The sequence below is a fragment of the Talpa occidentalis genome, unplaced genomic scaffold, assembly GCF_014898055.3.
Source record: "Talpa occidentalis isolate TD23 unplaced genomic scaffold, MPIMG_talOcc4v2.1 talOcc4.3, whole genome shotgun sequence".
Lineage (NCBI taxonomy): Eukaryota > Metazoa > Chordata > Mammalia > Eulipotyphla > Talpidae > Talpa > Talpa occidentalis.
In genome coordinates, this window is record NW_023603184.1 from 80,093,218 (window position 1) to 80,100,717 (window position 7,500).

General features: G+C 37.7%; 1 protein-coding gene across 3 annotated transcripts in view; it reads right to left on the reverse strand.

Annotated features, from left to right (window-relative positions):
• The window catches only part of ZEB2 (zinc finger E-box binding homeobox 2), a 134,786-nt gene that overhangs the window by 45,588 nt on the left and 81,698 nt on the right, over positions 1 to 7,500 (reverse strand). The window lies entirely within an intron of this gene.

Genomic DNA, 7,500 nt, shown 5'->3' on the forward strand with positions numbered 1-7,500 from the left:
CCTGCTCAATCTGAAAATTCACTGTTGCTTCTACGTCAACCGTCATGTGCTAAGGCCATTTATATCCCAATCTTTTAAGCAGAAAATGAGGAAAAGCCATATCTTCTGGGCCATTAATACTACTATTGAGATGTCTTCATAGTGCCATAATTACAGAAGATTTCAAAGTGACACAGGCAAGACCAACACAAATGTTAAAATAACTCACAAGAACCGGCGGGCTGCTTTTGCAGCCCTCAGTCCCAGCAATGCTCAGTAGCTTTTCTTAAAATAGACAGCCTGTAAATAAGGTCTGTGAACTCAATTGAAGGTGGCTGTTTCTGAATTAGTCAGCCCTCACAGGCTCTCGGCCTACATGCTAGTACATAAATTGTCCACTTTACCACCAGACAAGAAAGATTAGAGTAATAAACACGGGGCATTAGCTCAGCTAGAGAAACACACCAGCCGTTACGCACACACAGGATTGCCAAGAACTGTTAACCCAACTCTCCAGAAACACACACAAAAAAACAAGTTAGAACCATGACATCATGGGAACAAGAGGGAGAGAGAAAGAAAAAAATAAAAGCCCGTGGAAAAAAAAAGTGCAAACAATTTTCAGGTTCATTTTGATTTCTCTGCGCCTAATAAAGCAATCCTCCGCTAAGTTATCAACTGAGCTATCTCAAGTGGCTCTTGCCAGCTATCGGATTATACAAAAGTGGCAGAAAAGGAGGAAAAAAATGAAAAGGGTTGTGTGTCAGGTTCATAATGCTTTTGGAGAATTCTGGAAACATGTCTAGTTACAAATTTTAGTCAGTCATATCTGTTTGCTTTGACAGGTTCCCAGGGAGTAAAAAAGGAACAAAAAGAGAGAGATTTTTTTTGTCATGTGAGGCTGGGGACAAAAAGATTACACCGTGCATATCTGCTCATAATATGATCTTTGTATAATCCGCGGGTCTGCACTTGCCTTCGGAACAACTGCACAACAGGTGCAAATTAAAATGAAAACGGCAGCGGAGCCGGGCAAACAGAATCTGCTGACCTGGTTTGAATACCAATTGACGGGGGAAACAAAACCTTTTCAAGAGGTGTGACCACAAGGGCTTAGGCAAGTTCAGGCTGGGTAATGCCCTCAGATCTACAAAAAGAGAGATATTCTAACATCTCTGCTCGAGCTGTGTGGTCCAGATATACCTTAGTACAATCAATAATGTGCTTCTTTTTTTTTTTTTTTTCCTGGTGACTGAGATTTAACCATTTCTTAGCAACAAGCAGAAGATTCTTTACAAATTTTCTGAAGGCTGAGTTCGGGGGGGTGAGGGTGGGGGGGTTTACAACAAAAGCTCCTAAGGCCTGGGAAGCTTTCAACCCACCTCCTAAAAACTGATCTCTGGGCACAGGAGGAATAAAGAAAGGTCCAGAAGGAGTGAATAAAATTATCTAAGGCTGGACAGGCATTAAAAGGCCTTTATCCTGGAAAAAAACCATGCCTTTTAAGGTCTTTTTCTGCATGGACCACAATATCCCGTGTGACACGTGAGTGTTCCTGCAGCAATACAATTGAAATATTTTCTTGTGGAAAAAAAAAGAGATAAATGATTTATGAACAGCCCTTGAGGAGTCCCAAATATCAGAACAATCTAAACAAGCAATGAAGTCATGTCTCACATATAGGGTCAGGAGTACAGCATCCATCACCTTCACGGGCCAACAATACTTCACAACCTTTAGGGTTCCCGCTCACAAATAGTAGTAAATACTTTTAAACTAAATAAATAACTGCTGTCAAGTTCACTTACAGAAGCAGTATGCCATCTTTTCCAGAGCTGGGTTAACTAGGATATCCATTCCCATAAGCCATCATGTTGGTCGTTCACCTCCCACCCCCTTTTCTTTAAATCCAGGTAGAACATCCAAAGTTAGTTTTTATATCTGATTGGGAGTAGTTTCATGCTCTCCATTTGGTTGACCTGACGATCAAAATTTTATTCATTAATATGGATATTGTTCTTCCTATTCTCCATCTCATACCCATACTTCTAACCACCCCCAGGATTTTCCTTTGCATTTTTCTCTCAAGTATGGTCAGTTTATTTGCATAGTATAAGGATTGGGCGAAATTTTCACCACAAAGTATTCTTACTGCAGAATGGTCAATGCATAGTATGTTTAGCTCTACTTACACTATGGAAAAAAAAAAAAAAGCTAACTTTCCCACATCTTCCCATCTTCATCTTTTGCTTACCACCAGCACCACTGACATAGGAAATCTTAATAATGTAGTTTTGTCTCTGCACAGAAAAGATTCAATTTTGAACAGTCACCAATGTATACTGATTTTAAATGAGGGTCATTGGCAGCATATATTCGTCCAGTGGCTATTTCTGAACTTACGATACATATTTTTTATTCGGTATTCAAAGGCATAGAGCCGCCTACAAAACACAGCCAAGTTCCTATTCAGTCTTTAGGTTAGATCAGACTAAGCCACCTCTTGCATGATGAGTCTCAGCAAAATTTTATATGTGTATTGGAGCTGCATGTCTGGCAGAAAAACGGACAGTTACTTCAAAACCACAAAGAAGTGGGAGCCCAAAGAATTCCTTTCTGCAATTCAATAAACAAGAGGAAAGATGTACTGTTTGCTGGCTCAAAATAGACACTAATTTTACATCTGTCTCTGAGGCACAGCAAAAAGCCAACTAAAGAGCAGTAATAAATGTCCAAAAACAGCATCAGTATCCAAAACTCTCCCAGTAATCTTCAGAGGAATTAATTACAATTCTGTGTAACAGTTGCATTGGCAAAATGCACCCATAATTACATACAGGTACTGTACTGTATTACAGGGAAATTTGCCATGTGATACATGTTTACATGATAATTGATGGATAAGATAAAATTATTTGCATATGAAGTGCATATGAATAATTGGCAGGGCTCACCATTTTATGTGGAATCATATTAAAGTTTCATTTTCTCTAAAACAGTATGTGTAATATGGGGTTACCAAAGGGTATAAAGCTGATACTTAAATTTGCTTTATAGCAAATGGGCCTGGAAAGATATATCTGAATATGCATTACTAAAAACCTATATTTAAAAGGCTTCATAGTTTATCTGTAATAAGCATTATTTTCACTTCACCAGATTGCATTATATTAAATCCTCTCTACTCTTTTTTAAAGTAAATAATACTCTAAGTTGTATCACTATACCAATTAATTTTACAATCATGTACAAAAACAAATAATGGTTTCTCTTTATTGTCTATTGATAGAACTTTTTCCCTAGATTTTCATATTCTGGTGACATGTAACAGAATAGTAGCAAAACATGACATTTTTATAATGTCCATACCTGCAGGAAAATTTCAGCATTTGCAAAAATGGCCTATCATAGCATTTAAACATCACTGATAATTAGCTTGACATTTGAAATACCAGAACTGCTGTTTTGAGGATGCCCTATACAATGTTACCTAACTAACCCCTTTTCATACTTATATGCTTTCCCCACATTATTCTGTCAGTTTCAGGACAAATAAGATATCAGTTACTAATGCATTAACAGGCGAAAGAACTGATATTAAGGGGCCATATTTCATCTTCACCAGAAGCAGAAGTTTTATTGATGTAAAGGAAAATTACATATGCAGATTATAGACAGTTAATTGCTAATAAGGATGTCAATAAAGATTTCCTATAACTCCACTCACGCTAAGTGTGCCAATAAGTCTTTCAATGTCATCATCAAACATTTATTAAATACCTGCAGAGTGGTAAATCCAGAGGATACACAAATATTCTATTCTCTCCTCAGAAAGCGTACCATCTATTTTGAGAAACCAACTCCTAAAACTATAGTACTAGAAGGAAACTTGAAGTCAACTCCTGCCATTACCAAGAAGTTGATACAGGCCCCCTTATCTGATCAAAGAACTGTCTCAAGACCTGCAACCCATGGGTGGCAAAGGCAGAGCCAGAAAGCATATCTTCAGGCATCCAGCAGTCACACAAATATACATAATAATACAAATTCCCATGGAGGGATGCAACCTAAATTTAAATGCCACATCATCAGAGTAAGGAAATGGAAATCCCTGGGACTTTGGGGGATTTTCATACCACAAAATCGAGATTGTCACTTAATTTTAAATTGTTTTGATGATTGTTACTTTCATGGATCCCCTTAATTTGAGTTATAGAAGCCTACCAATTTGATCAATTATCAGAATCTAACAATACACCCATGTTTCCTGCAATAGTTGGGAAACAATAGAAATAAGAGGCAGCTCCAAGAATTACGAGCTTGAAGACTTGTCTTCTCACCCCAGTCCCAACATGTAAACCAGCTGTGTGACCTTGGCCTATCATCCAAGGAAACTTGGTGCAGATGCGTGAAAATAAAGGTAATGGGTTCCCTGTCTATGAGGTTGTCACAAGAGTCTATGTACATGCGCATGGGATGGTACTTTGTGAACTATAAAGCACTTGACATTAAAATGTATTGTGATGGCGACTGTTATAACCACTAAAATAATAAAGAAGGAGCCACTGTTTAGGCGTAATGTGTAGTAGCTACAGGTGGGAAGGCAAGATGGGATTGTGTGCCAGTCACAATGCTGGTACTGGTCTTTCATTTTAAAATCCATCTGTAAAAGACCATGACGGTCGAGAGCATGTCAGATGTTTCAGCTAATAGGTGATAGTGACATGTATCCTCATTAAAAAAAAAAAAAAAGTTTCTTCTTAAAGTTTAAAAGTTTTTTGGAATTTCATGAGTCATTTGGTTTCTTAAATCCCTTATGCTGAGATCCTTGGAGATCATTTAGATTTGACTCAATGGATTAAAGGTCTAGTTACCATCTTAAAGTGTCTTTATGTGTTAAGTGTTGCAGGGGACATCCAGAGACTCTTCACCTGAACTGTGGCCCTTTACTAATCCCTATACCTCCTGAGGTTTGATTTTCAGGTACTGTACTAAAGACTGGATGGGCTCATTTTCGAGAGATTCTATCCAGTAACTTGCTTTTCGAGGGAAGATCTATCATCAATAGCCTTCTTAATCACAGTTAACTTACATTTAGGTAGGGAAAGATCAGAGGGCTAAATTCAGGTTTAATTTCTCATTTGATAATGGGGATCTAGTAACAGGTACAATAAGATACAGACAAATCCTGAGATTTCCTTCAGTTTGAGCATGTGTTGCCAAATTGAATGTGCCTTAATTTTCCAACTTAAAAAATGGGACTAACTTTATCACTTGGAGATTCAAGATTAGCTAATGCTAAGGAGAAAGGGCCATCCCAGTTTGAAATGTTCCCATGGAATGTGCCTGTCAGTACAAAACACTTTTAGAAAAGAACTACTATTAACATGCTACAGCTAGCCTTCACACAAACTAGCTTGGTCACTTTAATTTTTCATCCCAGGAACATTCAAAGGCATTAAACCGCATTATAAATTAATGAGTTGTAAAATGTCAGCTGATAAAACAAAAGCAGTTTTGAGTATAGGGATAAAAATGTTTCCATTTCAGATTAGCTATGTAAAAAATATGCATATTAAGTGAAATGAGAGAGGAATTTCTGCAATGCCATGGTTCCAGTGGAGAGGCATCAGGTCTGAGACTCCTCCAACTTCCTAATACTGGAGCATCTTAGGAAGATGGCAGCCACTCATCCCTTGTAGACATGCTAGAAACTTTCCTGTTCCTGGAGCAGCTTGCCAGTGCCAGTGCCAGTACAGTGAAATAAAAAGGTTAAAATTTCCATAAATTTGCCCAGGCTCTGGATAAGCTCCCACATGTAGGTACCAACCTCTCAGTCATGTCATTTTTCCTTCCACACCTCTTCCTTAATACAGAAAATATAAAAATAATGGCAAATAGGAACAAAAGTTAGACCCCCTCCCCCCAAATTATGATTAAAACAAACATTGGTTAAAAAATTAAAAACAGTAAATTCAGTTATCATTCAAGAATATGCCTTATTCCTATGTCACAATGTTTCATGTGAAATGTATGCTTCACCAAAGACTTAGTATATGTTTTTTTTTTTACAAAAGTAAATAAATGAGGATTTTCTGTATATCTAGGTCTCAGAATGGTTTTATTACCTTACTTAACTCCTATCAAAGAAAACAAGTCACTGTAGTAATGCTTCATACACACATGCACCCTGCCTCTCCATGCAGTCAGTAAGTTTTTGTAGCTGTCATTCCTATTCCTTTTTTTTTTTAAAAAAAAGATTTATTTATTTATGCACACAAGAACTGGCGTACAGGCCAGAGGTGTGAGGGTAAGAGGATTCACCAGAGACAGAGTGGGGAGCAGAACAGGCAGACTGACTGAAATACAGTGCTGAGGGGAGCAGCGGGCGAGGCAGAGAGGTGTGCTGCACCATGTGGGTTGCTCCCTGACCTGGGATCAAACTCATGCTGCAGAGGCTGTGGATAGCTTCATAGTGCTGTGCTTAACCCCTTGAGCCACCAGGGAAGCCCTGCCATTCCTATTCTTTAGAAATTTTCTCAGCTTCACTTTCTGTCTACATCTATATTTTGCTTACTCTCTAAGAACATAACACTTCGTTAATCTGTGCTCCATAACAAAAGTCAGTAATTCCCTTTACTGGCTACAAAAGTCTAGCGGCACCATCATCAGCAAGCACAGCGTCATGCCATACTGAGGGTAGACCCCCAAACAACTGCTATACATAAATATTTTTATATGCATTGTACATCTATTTGCCAACAATTCCACAAGGCTCTATTAAACAAATCAAGTGAATATACATCTCCCAACAATATGTCACAAGGAAAAAAGATTTTGGAAGACTCTCTAATTATTGGAATCCATGATCATTCAGCAACTTGCTTTATATCAGCCATCAAAAGAAAGCATCAAGAGGCTACACAGAAAAAGTACGCTTATTATTATGCCTAAAGGATATTCAAGAGGAATGTGAAAATAACTGTAATTTATTTAGGACCTGGAAGTATGAAATAATAAGCTTCTGAGCCATCAAAATTGTTTTGGTATTTTTTTATCTGACATGAGGGCAGACCTTGTCTAGCTTTAAGTTTTATAGTAATAAGACCTTGGAAATAAAACCTTGAATAAACTGAATATAAAGAAAGGGGAAATGTGTCCTTGTGTAAATAGATATTGTGTCTATCACCTTCCTCTAAAAAGGTTACACAACTTTCAAAGCCCATAAAAGGTGCAAAGTCAGTAACGGCCAGGGTATGAAGGAATGTTTTGCAAAAAATAAACATGAAGTAGAAAAACTATAACATTTTTCTCTTATTGTTTTACAGTTGACCCACCCCGAAGCCTCATCCAAAACTGTATATTTTTTTCTAAGCTATAGATACTAACTTGAAATATACCACTAGCTTTTGTAGGCTTATGAAATTAAACCACCTCCCCCACAAACCTTAACACGAACCCATACTTTCTTCTGAAGTAGCAAGAGCTTGTCTCTTAAAGAAATATTTTTCCCACAAAAGA